At 36.9% G+C, this 19,886-nt stretch overlaps 1 protein-coding gene across 3 annotated transcripts in view; it reads left to right on the top strand.

Moving 5' to 3' along the window:
* The window catches only part of LOC131690283 (four and a half LIM domains protein 2), a 605,833-nt gene that overhangs the window by 343,319 nt on the left and 242,628 nt on the right, over nucleotides 1-19,886 (top strand). Inside the window, exon 1 of one of the 3 annotated variants that reach the window (XM_058975936.1) lies at nucleotides 18,825-18,921. The exons of the other annotated variants lie outside the window; for them this stretch is intronic. The gene's annotated coding sequence lies outside the window, so the exon portion shown is untranslated. Of the gene's footprint in view, nucleotides 1-18,824; nucleotides 18,922-19,886 lie in introns of those variants that run through there. 3 annotated transcript variants of the gene reach the window in all.

Raw genomic sequence — 19,886 nt, 5'->3', positions numbered from 1 at the left:
GCATTCAGCCTAATGGCATTCGGCCAAATGGCTTTCGGCCAATTAACTTGAAACTCCATCTACAATGTAACAATTCTCATGAGCATGCAACATCAGCAATGTATGTAGTCCTGAAGAGGGTCTCTAACTCTCATGGATTAAAATTCGTTCACGTATAAAATTTCTCGCTCATGAAAATTTCCTTTTTAAATGTTATAGTGTCTTGCACAATCCTATGAATATGTTTGAAATTAGAATTTTTTTCTATTTCATTAAACTCTTTTAAAAGGTAACATAAATACAATACGTACTTGCCATCCACTATGCTATATTTCTCCTTAGTGTAGAAAACTAAGGGCTGGGGAGGGGTGTTAATGGCACATAACCTATAAGTAAATTAGTTATGAAATTTGCGTTTCGACTTCGTCTCACCAGAATCAGACACCAACTTAATGACAGGACTAAGCTACGCCGGATTGACGTTAGCCCAAAAATACGAAAATACTATTTTGCGTGATGTACCGCACGAAAGAGTTCTGATTAGGCTGATGAGAAGCAAGCGCTTCTTAACTTCTTGCGAGACATCACGCAAAACTAGTGGTTTTCTCAGAAACACAAATAGTGTCTTCGTTTTTTGGAGCTAGTGTCAATCCGGCGCCAGCATAGTCCCGTCACTAAGTTAGTGTCGGATTCTGATGAGACGAAGTCGAAACCCAAATTCCATAACTAATTTATGCTGCACATCCTTACCAGAAATTTGTATGCTAGAACACACATTTATATTTTCGAAAGTTAACAATCGACTCCAACGTCCAATTGTTGGCTGTTGATAATGCAGCATCTAACTCTGAAATATTTATTTCCTTCTTTACTCCAACCTTTTAATTGTCCTCCCTTTTTCGGCTAATAAAACAATCATACAAGAGAAATATCATTTCGCTTCGCTTGAGCAGCTTAATTTAACAACCGTTTAATGGTACCCTTTAAAAGTTTTACTGTCCCCCCCTTTCCCCTTCGTCGCATTCAGTTGACCATGGCAACAAGAAAGCTCCCTTTTCTAAACGACCCCCATTAACCGCCCATTTGTCCGCTTTTATTTGCCTTCCTTCTTCTCCTCGACGCCGGACGTAGCCACGTGGTATCAATTATCGTCGTTATCATCTTAGTTTCCACTCCCATCACCGTAATTGCATGTACACACCCAGGTTTTCGCTTCCCTTTTGGTCACCACCACCACATCGTCGCGATTCGTTTCCATCGCACCCGTTTTCAGTGGCTTACTGTGCTGACCGTTCGCTCAAAGTCCAGTAGACTGCTGATCATCATTATTTTATCATTAGGACCGCAAATAATCAGCTGTACGCTTCCCTGCATTTTATCACGCCTCACTAACTCGGGAATGGAGCAGGGAATTTTTTACCGGCGAATTGGTATACCTAGCAGCCGGTCAGCGGGTTAAGAGTCAAATCGACATACACTAACCGGGGTCGCACCCTGGTCGGGTGGGTTAGCAACCTGTTCGTGGTGGTTCTTATGTTACAGTGATTTTCTTTCCTTCCGGTTTTATTTCCCCACCATCAAGGACATGGTTGCCCCAAGTAAATGTGTGGTAGCAATCACAGCGCTAAGGATGAAGTATCATAACGCTAGCAGTTTTCATGTGAGCCAACTGTGCTCACATTCAATCTTTTTGTGTACCACTATAATTGAATTTTCATCGTTCGGCGACATCCTAACTTTCCACTCGGAAGTTGAATTTAACTCCTTGCGGAACGGCGTCCAGACAAATGAAATAGAAGAAAATTGCCGGAGAAAGCCGGCCAATTGCACAGTTCTTTCGATTTGCGCTTCGCGGCCTAACAACTGGCTGAGTTGCGAGCAGCAGAGCAATTGGGAGAATCAAGACGCTGCTGCCAAGTGGGCGCCGTGCTACAATTATTAGCAAAGCACTAACTGCCTCGACTTTTAACATTTACGTCACCTTAAACGCGCAATGGGTGGTGCAATATAACTGTATGCTTCAAAAAAAAACGAAAGCATTCGACTATGCTCGCACAGCGGGAATGACACTAAAAGGGGATGAGAGTCGTTCAAAATTGGCACAGATTCTTTGCCGCTTCGGAGTATGACCTATGTGGATGTGAATCATTGCTAAGCTAAATTTTATTTACTAATCAGAGCAGTATGTGTGTGCGCACTTGAAGTATTTCTTTCATTTTCCTAATTTTGTTTCCAGACAAATTTGTTATAATCAACAAAACTTGATGAATGGTATTGCTGTTTTCAATTTCGTCTTCTTTAGTTTTTCGAACGATAATACCCCAACTGGATTTTGAAAATATAAACAAAAATAAGAAATGTAAGCTGTTTCTTTCATGAAAATTCCAACCGGAACCCCTAGTACAAGCCACTTGAAAATATTGCCATTTTTACTGTTTTATTGAATTTACGAAGTTTTATTTCTTTTAAATATAGCTACAAATGTTGTATTTCTTGTTTATTACATTGAGTTTGATTTATTTAGACTTTTTAAATGCTAATTGTAATGGTAATGAAAAAGTGTCAAAAATGACATTTTTATGCTATCATTGAGTTTTTATCACAAAAAAATTCGAAAATGAAAACACCCATTATTTGATTAAAAAAAATCACATCGATACCAATTGATATGCATCATTGTAGGTCTAATTACCTCAATGATGGATCTTTAATACACCCAAAAAATAGTCATTTTCAGTATTTTTTCAATTTTATATTATTTTATGATTAAGCTTACGAGAAACTGTGAATTCGCAACATGATTTGGCTTTACAAGACAATGCAATGTGCACTAAGTTAGATTCATCCCTCAGGAGATTTTTTTTAATAGAATGCTTCTAATGTTTCAATACTGGGATTCCGTTACAAAATTTTCTACTGAGGCATTTTCTCAGTCTTTAAATGCGAATATCTTTCATTGCACTGAACGAAATCGCACTATTTTTGCACTATCTGATCGGAAATATGTACATGTGCTTTGTATTCAATTTCGCAAAATGTACGACTACTATTAATAAATCAAAATCGGATTTTCAGAAAATCTCTCGAAAACGACAAGAAAAATACGAAATATGCAATCCTCCCTATTACCAATTGATGCTTTACGTTGGTTTCATAGTCACTCATAAAACTTCGATTGCCTTCTGGCGTGCTATTAAACTTCAACTTTGGCTATTTCAGACAGTGCCGTCAAAAGGGAGCATTTAAGCATTTTCATCACACACGGGAAGTTTATTTACAATAGGTCCCGTTTGTTCGTTTTATATTAGTCGATGCTCACATCGTCGCTGTTGTGCTATCTTATGACAAACGCCATTTTGGGATAAACTGAGTTAGATATGCCACGTCACTGGCCTAAAACATCTCTACAAAGTGGCGTTTTCAGAATTTTGACATTCTGCTTGATTACTGAGATATAGCGAGAAACGTGCTGAGATTTTTTTACTTTTTGCTTCAAATGACTGTGTCTGGAGATTGACTCAAGTTATCTTGATGTAGGGTTACTGCTCCCCAATTCATCTTAGCTCTTCTATTCATCCCACCCATTTGAACACATTAGTTAGAACAGTATCTACTATCTCTATTCAACGCATTAGCTCAAATGGTAGGATTTACATTTTCCAGGTAAAAATTTTAATTGTGCTGTTTCTTAAGAACGAAGCAAAGATGATGAAACCTATTTAAGCGCAATCCAGTCACTCTAAGTCGAGTTATCAACGAAATAGTGTGACATCCTGACTAATGAGATGCATAAGGGCTCGTCTACGTCTATAAGATGTTTTTATGTGTAAAACATTCTGAGAAACACAATGGCATAATTATTTTCAAAACAAAAACGCACGAATTGTGAGAAAAATGCAGTTTAAGTTTTAAACTGGAAATACAACATATTTGGCAACACTGTCACCAAAAATAACTATTTTTTCTAGATTTCCTGACTCATTTCCTTCAAAATGCATCATGTTTATAGATCAAATGAAGCCAAAGATATGAATAAAAGTTAATAATTGATGATTTTTTTCTATGGAAAATTTTCCATGCACGATTATGACACGCCATACAAATTTTGTCATCAATACACACCTATGACACGGGTGAGTGCGACTTTTGTTTACATTTATAGTAAAAACTCGCAACACAGTCAACCGATCTTCGTTATATGTGAGATAATAATAAGAAAAGATCGGAGAATCGATTCTCTTCTTTGAATTGTTTGCACCATTTATAAGTTTCAAGATATTCAATCTCAAACTTTAAAAATCGTTTTTCTCGAAATGTGCCAAATGGCGCTTCTCATAAGATAGCACAACAGCGACACCATGCCAAACAAACACCATGTTGACTGCATTGTCCGAACGGTACAATAGGCGGCAGATGCTATAGATTTTTAGAAACGTTGGCATTTGTACACACTCACACCTAAGTGACTCAATCAAATACGGGTAGTTTATAAATGGAGGTACCACGTGTCCGTTTCAATTATTCGTTGCTCGCATTTCAAATGAGCAATATCATGAATATGTCACCTGGACGGTACAACAAAGCCGTAGATGCTATGGATTATCGATAGTGGTGACAGTATCCCGCTTACAGTTAAACCGTGTATGTATATAGCGGGTGCCAGACTGTCTGGATGCTATAGTCATGATTAAGCTGACCAACTCTGACGAAAAAATCCGGACACCTTGCAGCAACGAAGCGTACTCGTTCACCACACTCAGGTAGATTGTTCGCATGGTGTGCGGATTTTTTCGACAGAGTTGGTCAGCTTAGTCATGATGTTGCTCGTTTGGCATGCGAGCAATTATTGATTCAAATTGACATGCGGCACCTTTATTTGTAAACTGACCATATCGGATTGGGTTACTTAGGTGCAAATGCGAACACATCGTGTTTGCCAACACTCGTTCGTGCATGCAAAGGTATTTTCGGTGAAAAAAATATCGACATCGAAAAAAATTGGAAAATGGGTGAGTGACAGTGAATCTCCAGGAGAAACATCGGAAAAATGCGGTATAACTCGAAATATCCTCGACCAATCGTTTTGCACAATTTTTCTTTATATCATTCACCAGCCAACTACAAGACCAAATTTTTGAAAAAACGTCTTTTTTACCGAATTAATCTTAATCAAAGTGTCATATTTTTTGTGTTTCGGATTCTCCTCGTCAGTAGCTAACAGCTGAGTAGGCCGCTAGCTTCATGCCACTTCATATCTTAAACGTTACCGGACTTAAAATCATTTTTCAACAGCTGAGCGATAGACTATGTTTCACTAAGTTACTAATTGTAATCGATTAATGCCAAGCCATAATTGGATAATTGAAATAATCGATTTGTTTAAAAGTATAACAGAGCATGATGTTTTTCAGCTTTTTACGTGACATAATGGCGGTCAGTTTTATCTTGTTCGTTATTTACAAACAGCTCTTATTCTGACATTTTTTGTTTACACCAGGGGCGGATCCAGAAAAAAATTCGGAGGGAGTCTGAAATTTCGATTTTGAAATGTTCATTATTCAATACGTAATATGTGATAACCTCTTTTAAATAAAATCAGTTTAGGTTGTCGAATCTAGTTTGAAATGATTTTGAGTTTAGAACGAATTTCAAATAGAAACTAATATAAAATTTCTAAAGAACCCTCCTTCTGGATCCACCACTGGTTTACGCCAACGTGACAGGAACGTCCAGTTAGGAATATTTGGCGTTTGTTGAACAAACGTCCAACGCACTGGACTCACGTAGGACGACTTCCTCTTACCGGGCGTATGACGTAAGAGACTATTTTCATAATGTGGGCTTTTAACATATTATGAAAAGGACAATTCGTAAAAACTGGATACTTGTGTAGTGTTCGGGGTTTTGATCCGATGAATCTGTATATTTTTTAAGCTGTAAAATTTAATAAATCTGTTCGCCTCAAAAGTCGTCATCAGAATGGTCTCTCACGAATGAAAAAAGCGCATACCTCGCACTCTCACATGCGCTCTCTTTCTTTCTCGTCATATTCCTACATGAAACAGGCTTCACTCACTCTAATCTATCCACTCTTTTTTCCGGTAATAATTATTTTCTTCATGTTTTTCGACTCGTAACTACAGACACTTTATACACAGACTAGCGAAGTGTCAAAAATTGCAGCCAAACGGACTGTCAAAAAGTTCTATTCTATTCTATTCTATTCTATTCTAACCCTTACACAGCCAGTATTGAAAAGCATCCTGGAAAACACTGCAGATATTCTTTAGTATTTTTCTTGTCAACATTAATATTTGAAGCATATTATGTGTAATATGTCGCAAATGTTAAAACGGCCAGGCCTACTGTGCAGAGTTTGATTTAAAGATGTTTCAAAATTGTACGGCAATTAAATTATTCATTTAATTAATAATCCAAGTAACGAATCATTTTGAATCTTGAAGGAGGAAGAAACGAGGACAACCGTACCGACCGTTTCAGTGTAAAGGGGATATGATAAATCGTTGGGAGTGACTAGGCTAAGAAGGTTAATGTCACTCCTTTGGTCCTTTGGGATGCGACAGAGGTATTTACACCTTGCCTTAGCTAATGAGCCTAGGTTATAGCGCCTTTACTCGCTCTTATGGACGACTGCACCCAATAAGGCAATAAACCTCATATGTTCTATATTACTTTACTGGGACAGCGCCTATAGTCAGCAATTGGGAATCACTCAGATTAATAATGTGGCATACAATAAAAAAGGGATTGCCACAGTAGATCAAAACACTGGAATATGTACCCAACAAGAGAAATATACTATATTTGATGTCAAAATGTATAAACTGATGTCAGTTAGGGTTAAAGGGACTCGGTGTTGAGTAGAAAAACAGCATCAGTGTACCAGGTGCTAGATATAAAATGCAAACAGAAAAATATTCCCTTATCAAACAAACGTCTTGGGCTGGTTCAAAATGACTTTATCTGCTATTCTTGGTATCCTTCCAGATGACAATGGCCATCTTTAAATTTCAAAAGAAACAGCCCCTTACGGTATAACCCTTGTTGGGCAACTTCCACAATTCCTCCGAATAATCACAAATCGAAAAAAATCCGAAGCATCCGACGCGTATGGCTACTACTATTCATCTCCAACTTCATATTAAATATTGTAATTAGATGTAAATTAAGGACATACTAAAATCAAAGTGTTTTGAAATTTAATGTCGTTGTCATTTTGGCAACCCTAAAGCACAACATATCAACCGCTATACCTGACTAACTCTTGTTATGACAACATCGGGTTACCTATCTACGGTAGCACCCAAGAGAATAACTTCGTCCGACTATATTCGAGTTTTCGATTGATGTGCGTCGGAGTAGTTTCGCGCACAGATTTGGCACTTCTGAGCAAAGGGAAAAATGGATTGCTTCGAAAATGCAAAACTAAAGCACCGCATCGGTGCACGATCATCGAAAATGGTACATGAAAACGGCTTCTTCATTTCGACTACACATCTCGTCCCGTCCTGTCACACTCCACAAACATCACTCCACGTGCATCCTTTCCAGGATGCAATCACTACAAGGAAGGGCCATTCAGCATTCACCCGATCAGAACGACATAACAGAAAGCTATCAAATTTATATCTCATGTTGATATTTATTGCTCACTGTGTTATCTTTGTGATATCCCAATCAGCAGGGCAAGCAAACATATATCATGTTTATATTTTCTGGTGATATCATTGGACTGCTAATATGATTTAATGTACGCATATAACGATGATGTTATAATAAGTTATACATATATTCTTCCACAATTATCTTTGAACGCTAACGGTACACTGTAAATCGGGTAAATGACCATTTGGATAAGGCCCCAATAAACAAATCAATCAATCGACTGGGAATGATTGTTACATTACACAAATGACCGTCTATTTACTAATACGCTGAAGTCTCTTTTCATGCGTTATTCAACTTTTTTTCCTCAACAATTTCTCGAATTTTCTGATTATCTGTTAGGGTGGGTGCTCCTATAGTTGAGGTGTACCAATAGTTGCAGTAGTGGGTTATACGCCTAACTAAGGTACCAACCATCAACAAATTTTTTTTTTATCGATTCATCGCACTAAAATTATGCGACAATAAAACTGTTATCCTTGAAATTTGCTCAAATAACTATTGAAAAAAATGATTTTCTTAGAATTTTGAGCTCCCTTGCACCTATAGTTGATGTAGTGTACCTATAGTTGCAAGTCCCATAAGAAAGCAATGGGATTTGCAACAATAGGAACCAAAATTAGCGATTGCACCACTATTGGTACATGTGTTCCTATAGTGGTACAAGCGGTTTTGAATACATAAATTGGTTATTAAGTCATCTTTATATTTTTCCTATGAAGTAGGGACTGAAAACTTTCGTTTAATGTATTAACATTGCCCATAGGTCTATTAATCGATTTTTTATCAAAAGTTTTCCTTAAGCATGCGACTATTGGTACATCCACCCTATAATATTCGCAGTTGATAGATTGCACTACCGTAAAAGATTTGTATGTATAGGAATTTATTAGGTTTAGATATTTGTTCTGGTTTGCTCAATCATATTAAAAGTGCTAATAACAAAACCTCTTGAAATTTCAAAAAGCAAACCTCGAAACTTTGGTATTTGTTTCTTTCGGAATCATAAATAACATTTGTCGCATTCTCCGTTAAATAATGTATGTAAATTATCCGCTCAATGTTACCATATCGCATCGACATTATTACTAAAAATCGTGTAAATCATGTTAACGTACAAGAAAAGCACCGAAGCGCACTATTCAGAATCTAAAAATAGCCCCACTTTCCTAATCTGCAAAGATACTATAAAGCTATCCAATCTATCGTAATATAGGCAGCTGTAGTAGTGAGTAAAACTGCATGAAAACAAAGCGTATGGTACAAGGAAAACAAACAGTCCTTAGGCTTTGGCAAAGTTCAATGTGTGCGTTCTGGAAACAAGATGCATCTATAATCGTTTTGCCCTTGACGGATGCGAGGAATATTATGCTAACATTAAACATCAGTCGACAGCAACGTCGTTGGTTCATGCAGAAAACATCCACATAAAACTCAGAATACCCAGGTTCAAATCGCTATAATCCACAAATAACCATCAGCGTGTCATATATTCGAAATAACGATCAGCCAGCATGTATGCAATCATTTGACCAAACTATAAAAAGCTTTTGTTACATGAAGCTTTTTGCTGCCAAACGAAAACGCCTTAATGTATGCTATATTTTTATTCTCTATTCTATTTTTAGACCTGCACGCTAAATTTGTTGATACTATACAATAGGTAACACAAGCTATATTGGCCGTGGGAGAACCTAACAAAGTTTGTTATAATTCTGATAGAAGCCTATCACAGGTTGTCATATTTTTGACCCACGAGAAGAATTTCTGTTATGTTTTGTGTTATTTTACCAACTAACGAGACCAGAGATATTACACAACTTGTTATCATAACAAAGTAACACAGTATGTGATAATTTTATTATTTCTTTCTGATCAGGCTCACAGAGGACGTATATACTTTTGAAAAAAAATTATTTCTCATTTAGTTTTAACTTTGATAAAATCATATCAAATTTTGTTACAATTTTGTTATCATTAGCCAGGTTTTTGTTTTGTTTTTTGTTATTTTAACCCTCAAAAAGGCAACCGGGTCTCAGAGGCCCGGCACGTTACAATTTTTTAGTTACAAAAAAATGTGTATGCAGTATAAGCTTGGGCATGGAAATTTTGATAAGTAGCTTTGAAATCTATAACAAAAATAATGAATTGTTAAATTTTCATCTATGGAGTGATGCGCAGCTATGTTTGAATTTTTTACATGCACAAAAAGGCAAGCCGGGCCTGGCAGGCCCGGTGTACATGCAATATTTACTAGGAATACCACGGGTTTTATACAATAATATTTATCTGAAAAAAAAAACATTTTGATGAGTTCATCTTCATAGTAGCAGGCATTTTTTTTATGTTTTGATTGATTTTATCTTTTTACCTTTTCATATAAGAAAAAAATCTTGAAAGTTTGAGCGAATTCTATACATTTCTTTTATAAGAAATGTAAAAATAGCATACGATAATGGCGTGTGTCATATTTTTTTAGGTAAATACTTTTATTTCATCCACTGTGGTCTACTTGACAATTATTTGGATACAACATAACCTAACTCTGTCGTTATTGTCTATTTTTGTTGTCTATTCTTTGTGATATAGTTGTCGTAATTATTCAAATTGTAAGATCTAAAAGCAACAAAAAATTGAAATGGCTATAAGACGATATGCCCATGTTTGCAATCGTCTCAAAGAATCTGAAATAATGGAAGAAATTCGACCAAATTCAACAGCAGACGATTCCGAAACTGATTTGCAAAGCGAGGAAGAAGATGTGAATGATATTGCTTCCGACGATGAATCTGATGCAGAAAAATATGAATATGTACTCCGGTTATGCATCAGAAGAAATTAATAGCAACCCAGAAACATTTATTGGTCGTTTTCAAACGAAATGGAGCTCAGAACCAATCGACAGTCGACGTGATCTTCCGAGTACCTTTTGGAAAAAAAATTGACCTTTTTACATCCATCGCCTTATACGCTGAAATCGGGATTTGTTGCGTGTTCGTACTCATCATCCTGTAATTCCGGAACCGGAAATCGGATTAATTAGAAATTCAACAGAAGACAATAGGAACGCTGTACCTTTCATTTGAAACCAAGTTTGTAAAAATCGGTAAAGAATTCGCTGAGAAATAGGTATGACATTATCTTAGGAACTTGGTAAGTTCCCCCGGGGCATTAAGAACCGCCATAGCTGGCCAATGTGGTCGAAGTGCCTTCGGTGGATCATTAATGATCAAGACATGCAAAGCCAAGTAATGTTGAACATATTTTAATATATATTGCATCATTTGGACATCATGGTGGTATCAGTTTCTATGGAAATTTGCTGTGTGATTGTACTCTTCAACACGTAACTCCAGAACCGAAAGTCGGATCAATAAAAAAATCAATAGCGACCGATGGGAAGGCTGCACCTTTCATTTGAGACTAAATTTGTACAAATCGGTCCAGCCAGCTCAGAGAAAAATCGGTGAGATTGTTTGCCACATACATACATCCATACATACATACACACATACAGATATTTTACAATCTCGACGAACTGAGTCGAATGGTACAAGAGATTTGGCCCTGCGGGTCTCGGTTAAAAAGTCGAAATTTCAACCGATTGCATAACCTTTCTATATGAGAACGGCAAAAAGGAGCTTGAATTTAGACGGGCCTGAGAGGCCCGGCTTGCCCTTTAATGTTAGGATTTTAGCTTGCCTTCACAAGGGTTAACATCTAACCAGCCGCATTTATAACAGGTTCTGTTTCAAAATATTTTTGAAATAAATAACTCCAGGTGTTATAAATCAGTTATGTCCTTCTGATCGGGCAGCCACTTCAATTGTTAAGGGGGTGTCTGGTGTAAAGTGCTCAAACCGAATGTTATTTTATTTTACGATTCTGAAGGTAAGCTCTTTTGTGTAATGTTAAGATTTATTTATACATGCATTGTGCACGATAAAAAAATATTTTCAGTCACGCAGAGCCACACATACGAGCGTTCCAGGAGTTGACGTCCAACTATTTCCACGTCTAGGAGTGCCGTGGCGAACACTATAACTCTCGATAAAATTGTCTGATACGGGAAATACAATAAGTTTTGTAAAGCTTAGGCTTGTACTAACTCGATGAACCAATATTATAAAAAATAGTTCAAGTTTCGGAAAATGGCTTCATGAAAACCGAAAAATCTTATATTCAACTGATAAATTCGCTCACTTTTCTTCAAAATAATGCGGAGAAATTTTTTTTGTTCCGTTTTCTGTGGTTTATCGACATGATACACATATTGTGTATTTTCATACAATAAAATCAAGTCAATTCGTAGATTAGTTTTTGAGTTATCTGCTCGTTTTTGACAAACGCGGTATCAGGAAAAAACGCTATTAAAGGGTGTCCTACATCAAATTGCATCACGGAAAAACGCTGTTGAAAATAAACCAGTGGGTACTTTCACTTAAAAATTTGGGTAGAAGTAGATTAGAGTGTACTATTTTTCGAAAATTGTTACCGATGGATTGAAATCTGCGTGTGTTACAGCAAATACGTGCGAAGAATGCATGGCTGTCCAAACCAAAAGAAGTTCAGCGCCACCAAGAACACCGGAGACTATTCTAGAGGTTCAATACTAACAATTAAGCGTATAAAAAAGAAGTCGATTTTTTTGCCCACTGCACCAGACGCCCCCCTTAATATTCAGATCATCATTGCAGAGAATTTCAACTGTCCAGCACTAAGTCGAATCACTGGCTGAAATATAGAGACACTTGGGGTTTTTGGTGACCCACTAAGCGCTGTGAATTCCTGCTCGTTTTTAAAATTGCCGAGATCAGAAGCTACTTGCATTGGTTTTGCAACAACACCTCCCTCGGGCCTTTACGAGGAAACTTAGGAAAGGAAGTAATTTTCCGAAAAATCCTAAACGCAGTAAAAAATGTGCCTTCAATAGGTTCGTTAGGATCGCACCCTGCATTAAACAAGAAAGCGTAGAAATTGGACGTGGTCAACGACTCAGGTCTTGCTAACATTTCTCCTAAGGAACGTTTGGAACGTTCCTTAAGGGTACGATTCAGTTTTTCCTCGCGCTATTTGCCTCTGCCCACAGTATGAGTACTTTTCAGGATCCCCCCTGCGGCACAAAAACACGAATAGATAGACTAACTCTGTCAAAAAAAGAACAAAGTCTGGAACAGCAGGCCCAGCGAAACTTACCCGAAACGAGAAAAGGACAATTCGTAAAAAACTGGAAAAAAGGCTGATGAAGAAGAAACTGTTTTCCTGTCCTCCGCTATTTCGGCTGAACGCACTTACTTTCAATCCGGAATTTTCTCTGATTAAAGCCAAGCATGGGAAAAATCGCATCTTGAACCGTTCATTCGTCGTTCAGAAGAATGTTGTCTTCAGTTGTGATGCATTTTATTTGCTTGGAAAACGAAGCATAGCAACCTGGTACCGTGAACAAACGCGAAACAAAGTTGTAACAACGAATAAAGAAGCAAGTCTGTAGCACTTTTGTTGTCCCTACGCAACGCTCTCACTCTTCCCGAGCGACCCGCGTTTTGATTACAAATCTATTAAGATTTCCATGGAACAGTCATACTTCGTTTTCATATTCGCACAACACGAAGAATATTTGGAAAATCATCTGTCGTTTATTGAGTAGCCAGTAATCATATATTTTCGAAAATTGGAACATCATGCGGCTAATAGTTTAGTTGCAAAGATCTCGTGTAGATCTAATGCTTGATTGAAGCAAAAAGTTCTTTATGAAGCGTCCCCATGCAGTAGATCTTTGCATTAAACCCCATACTTGAGATTACGCCATTATTCTCTACTTCCGCTGGAGGAGATGTAGATACAATGCTTCCTCGAAATACAGTGCAAGAGGTGTAACAATTGATCAACATGAAAATGGAACTTGTCATTACAGAAGCTTCACATACAGCTACATCATGCGAGACAAATAGTATTAATAACATTCAATTTCTTAGCCGAGGCAGAAAGCTTCGTAGCGAAAAACAACATGCAACATGACTTCGCATATGAAAACTTCAAAACCAAGATCGCCATGTATACGGACCTTGGTGTAGTGGAAATTCGCTTACATGATCTGGCACATCGTACTGGTTTGGATCATATTAGAAGATTTATGTTAAAGTATGGAGAACTGGAATCCGTCTCAAACAACACTGAAAGGAACTTCTTCTCTGGTATTCTCAACGATGTTCGGGTGGTGCGAATGCGAGTGAACCAACCAACACTTGATTTTCGAGGGCAGATCATCTCAAGGTGTTCACTATATAAAAAGAACCCTACAACAACATCATCAAACAGACTTGAACATTTGCTGATACAGCAGAGGGATTCCATGAGAAACCGGCCGACCACAAAATATGACCATCGTCGATTCGATCGAAACTTTGAAGTTGTGTTCGGTTTATGAATCTCCAATATTTTCTCTGATAATTGATTACTGTATTTTATACAGCAAAACTTTCTGAAAACGAGTTTCAGGGAATGAATATTTAATGTTTTGTCATTTTTCACAAAAACAAAAGTTTGTGTTTAAAATAGGGTAAGGTGGGGCAAATCCGACCTAGTAAATGGTTTTGGCTGTAAAATGCTCATTTTATATCAGATCAAGCCGTTTTATATACCAAATTAAAGGTTAGACTCCTGGGCAATTTTCTGTATAAACCATTTTATTTGTATCTTGGGAATATCTTGAGATACAAGCGTTTTACAAAAATGTCCATTTTTGCTGTTTTCAAAAATGGTGGGGTAAACCCGACCCCCTAAGTTTTTGGTTGATTTAGGGCAGATATTACTCAAATTTTATGGTTTTTCAATGATAAATCAATGAATGTTCTGTTATTGAATTGTGATTTGAAGAAAATGGAGTTCAATGTCAATCTTGGAATGCTACAATCACGAGCAGTAGCACGTAATGATATTCCCATTTGCATCAGAGCAATTGCTCAACGAATACTATAATCATCACGTTTTTGTGTCTTTCGTTTGTAATTATGAACCATTTTGCATAAAAATACTAAATAATAACAATAAAAATTTATTTCAATTTGATAAATAAAAATTTTCTTAGCAAAAAAGCGTTCGGTTTTATCCCAATATTTAGAGGTCGGATTTGCCCCACCGCGTCATTTTTCATCACGATGCAATTAAAAAAAATATGAAAAAGGTTGAACTAAGTTCATCTATGCACTTTGTAGGACTTAAATCAAAGAATTTAAATCCACTTACATTTATTATGCAATCACTTTAACAATCAGAAATATCCTGTAGTCAATGATGCACAAAAGTCAATTCAAAAGTTGTAAAAACACACTTTTTGTCGTATGAGCATCTCAATGTAGACTAATAAAATGCTCTCATACCACCATTATGATTATTTTCGATGCTCTACACGACAACATTGATATTAGTTCGCGTAGTGCTTCTGATTTTCGGTAACAGAGAGAGGTCGGGTTTACCCAACGGTCGGATTTGCCCCACCTTACCCTATAAATTGCAAAAACCCATTTTTTCTAATGTTATATATTTTGTCAATAAAAACCTCAAGAGAGAAAAAACATTCTGAATGTGATTGTATGATGGAGAACTTATTAGTAAAAAAGTTTTTCTAACAATAACTTTATACATGTTTTTAAATTTCATAATAATTGACATACAAAAGTGTAATTTTATTACAGAATATAATTCTTAGTCTTATTTTAAATAAAAATGCATTTAACAAAAATCTCCCAAAATGCGATAGTTTTCGAGATATTTGGAATTTTGTTCCGACAAGAACAGTTAATTCTTGTGATTATGTCCTTTTTAAAAGTTATTCGCGTTACCTTATCATAAAATGTCTAAAATCTAATATTTATCGTTTTAAAGACGTAAAAGAAATTTTTTCAGTGTATTTGGATCATGGAGAAGCTTTCAATAAAAAAAGATTTCCTTACAACAACTTTTGACATATTTTTATAATTCATACTATTTGCAGTAAAAAATACAATTTTCTTTTTGTATATGATTTTAAACGCTATTTTAAATTAAAATGCTGATAACAAAAATTTTCTGAAATGTAGTAGCTCTCGAGATATTTCAAATTTCGTTTTAACAACACTACTCTTTTGTTTTCTAACGACCTTTTCAGAAATCATTCGCGTTTCTCCATCAACAGTAATAAGTTTTTCAAAAGGCCCATAACATTTCCTGTAACTTTCTGCTTGACATCAAGGTGATATTGTAAACCATTTGAAAGTTATACGAAAACAACCAAAGTATGATCGAACTATTTAGTTTAATCATAAGGCCCTAAGGTTGAATAGTATTTTGATTGTTTTCGTATAGCTTTCAAATGGTTTACAATATCACCTTGATGTCAAAAAGAAAGTTACAGGAAATGTTATGGTCCTTTTTAAAAAGTTATTATTGTTGATGGAGAAACGCGAATAACTTCTGAAAAGGTCGCAATAAAACAAAAGAATTGTGTTGTTAAAACAAAATTTGCAATATCTCGAGAACTACTACATTTCAGAAACTTTTTGTTATTAGCATTTTAATTTAAAATAGCGTTTAGAATCATATTCAAAAAGAAAATTGTATTTTTGACTGCAAATACTAACAATTATAAAAATGTCAAAAGTTGTTGCTAGGAAAATTTTTTATTGAAGGCTTCTCCATGATCCAAATACACTGTAAAAGTTTCTTTAACGTCTTTAAAACGATAAACATTAGATTCTTGACATTTTATAATTGGGTAACGCGAATAACTTTTAAAAAGAGCATAATCACACGAATTAACTGTTTTTGTTGGAACAAAATTCCAAATATCTCGAAAACTATCGTACTTTGGAAGATTTTTGTTAAATGCATTTTAATTTAAAATGTGAGAATTATATTCTGTAATAAAAGTATGTCAATTAGCATGAAATTTAAAAACATGTATAAAGTTATTGTTAGAAAAACTTCTTTACCGATAACTTCTCCATCATATAATGACATTTAAAATGTTTCTTTTCTCTTGAGGTTTTTATTGACCAAACATAAAAAATTAGAAAAAATGGGTTTTTTACAATTTAAATTTTTAACATTCTTGTTTTTATGACAAATGACACGAAATTTTTTTCAGTGTATATTTTTTTCGCACATAAATATTAATTCTCTCAAACTCGTCCTCAGAAAGTTTTGCTGTATAAAATACATTATTCGAACAAATAAAATTTGAAATTAATGAACGTATAAATGTTTACGCCCTTTTAAAAATGTTCTCTTGAGTCAAAATAATGTTACTGATTGTGGAAAATGTTTAGCCTTCCATGCCGATGAAATGTGCAAAATTTCACAGGAATCCAAGATGGTCGATCAGGATTTGAATTATTTTCAGACGATTTTCTTCGTGGAATTCCTCAGCACAGACAACCCGCCAAAAATAAATGCTGGACAAACAATAATCCATGTATCGCCAAACCAATAGTTAACATACCTAGTGAAGAAATAAATAAGAAAGAGGACGGCTATACCAGAGTCACTCGAAAATCATCACCATGTAACAGCGAAAATCAAAGCTCTAGCGACCACGACATGAACAAAACACAAGTGAGGGAGAAAGCAGACGGAATGATCAGAAAGAGTGAGCCTGACCGTTGCTTACCGCCAAGAAAAAAAGTTAATAATCGACAAAAATAATATTCGATTATTTATTTGTGTTTTTCAATATTGCATTGTAAATTGAACTGTACTTTTGAAGTGCATATTTTTTAAAAAAGTCGAATGCCCTCAAGGTTTAAATTTTAATAAATGAATAACAAACAAATAAATAAATAGATGTTATGCCACGTTCTATCTTTCTCCACTTCCCCCCTAGGTCACCCCTCAGCTAAATACAGCATAGATGTTCGTACCTGTACCGAGCAAACCATAAAAAATTGAACGTAGTCTGTTGACTAATGTTTGAAATGCAGCAGTGGAATTATCGCTTCTATGATAATGATTCTGCCCTATTAGATCTTTGGTATAGGAACAGTTTCCCGTGCATCTTTTGCATTCCGCTAAATTACTCACTCTCGAAAATCCTCTTCTGAATGGAATTCTAGTCTACATATACTCTCAGTGACAAATTGCAGACTTTCAACACGAAACTAGAGTAAACTGACTCAAGAATTTATTTTACCTACTATGACACAAATATGTCTAAAATAAGCACACATTGCACTGAACCGCATAATCTAAATCCTATAAACTATATGCCATCATCAAAAACTACGACCCAGCTGCCGCAAAATCCGAAAATCGTTGATGACGAACGAACCGCTGTATGCATATTGCATATGTGTCCCCTTATACCAACAGAAACTAAATGATCTATGCAGCAGCCCGCGTCAACTGCTGCTAGTGCTACTGCTGTTGGCAGCTTCCCGAAAAAAAGAACAAACATATGTGTGCTACCGCATCCCGCTTCCAAACAAACCGCCCCACACAACATCAACATTCGTGACGCGAGAGCAGATCATAATCCGAGCCGCAATTTTTGCGTCCACTTGCCGCCGCGCGGAACAAGTGCAAGCAAGAGCGCACCCGAGAGCAATCAGTCGGTTGGCAACCGGATACCAAAGCAAAAGCGAGAAAGAAATAGAGAAACAGAGAGAGAGAGCACCCAACATGCTGCCCGTCGTCGTCGTCGTCAGCCACTCCAAGCTCGTCGAAAAATCGCAGCCAAACAGACACATCCGAGACCTAAACTAGAGCTGGTGGCCCCACAGCATAAAGGGATTAGTCACAGACAACGCGAACGCGAGTCCTCGTCACGGGAAGTGAAGCGATCAGTAAAACACACCTGTCCACGGTGGAAGAAAAACAAAACGAATCGCGCGGGCATTAGCAGTGTATGTGTTAGTGTAACCCTAGCCCTCCTAACGATTCCAGCAGGCTGCTAATCGCAGCGATCATCGTCGGTTGACAACCGTAATAGGACTGAACCGAAGGTGTAGGTGTCGCGCGTGAAATACGCAACCCTGCCGGCGCACGTGCTCCACGACGCAGTAACCGTGGTGTGGGGGTGGTCAACACGCGGAGAGTTTCAAGCGGCTAACCGCCTGTAAGGTAGTTTTCACACGAAGCACACACCTACTTCCGGTTAGCTGGGGGTTGTAGTGCGGTGCCGGTGAAGAAGACTAACAAGCAAACGAAGCAAACAAGAGTGCGTGCAGAATTTCATTAGTGACAACGATTCTGCTTCCGTCGTAAAAGGATTAAGTGATAAAGGTGATTCGATGATGATGAAACTAGTGCAGTAACTGCCCATCGAGGTGGTCGCTTGTTTGTGTGGGTGTGTGTATTCTTTTTGCCTGCAACTATGTAGAAGCGTTTCATTCTGGGATGCTGCAAATGACGCCAAAATAGATTAAATCTGCTATAACCATCGATTTGCTGCCAAATGTTCGACGCATCACAGCGGGTGTGTTTTTGTGTTGTGTGTGTTTGTGCATGTGCGAGTATCTACTAATGCGCTACTTCTCGGTTGCCTCCGGTGTCACTAAATATGGCAAAGTGATGGAGTAATATCGTAACAGCTTCGAAAGTTAATTATAGTTATAGGGTAAGCAAATTTCAAATGGTTGTTCAGAAATCGATATGTGGGGGTCCTTCGATTAAACCATATTAACAAGATAAATATTTAAACATCAAGGTAAACATGCAGAAGGTACACCGGACATACTTAATACATATCTGAGAGAATCCAGTTTTTATATTGTAGTGTAATCTACCCAATTTGCCAACTACCAAGGTAATTAAGAATGAGAAGTACATTTGTGGGAATGATCTAGAGAAATGATACCAAGAGGTGCTAATCTAGGGAGAAATGGAGGAGAGACATCCTGAGACAAATTACGTCAGGTTAATCAGAATGTTCACCTGTATGGTGTTCCTCGTGTTCGGGACTACTGCAAATCAGGCGCGTAGCCAGGATTATCACATAATCTAGAATTCTGTTGATTTGAGACAGTTACTGAAACGATATTTTTGACGTGCGTCGATGGCGGCTTTACTCTACTGGTATGGCCGGCGACGCACCGGCACCACACTGGTCCAGAACAGTGAAAAGCTGACAATTTAATTATCTCGCGAGTTTTAATTTTTAGCAATTGGATGTCTCTGAGAAGGTTTCAGTACAAGATAAGCTTTGCTCTTGGCGTTGACATATCAATGATTAATCCACCTTGTTGTGA

This window comes from Topomyia yanbarensis, chromosome 3 (assembly GCF_030247195.1).
Source record: "Topomyia yanbarensis strain Yona2022 chromosome 3, ASM3024719v1, whole genome shotgun sequence".
NCBI lineage: Eukaryota > Metazoa > Arthropoda > Insecta > Diptera > Culicidae > Topomyia > Topomyia yanbarensis.
This window is presented reverse-complemented; position numbering and strand designations above follow the sequence as displayed.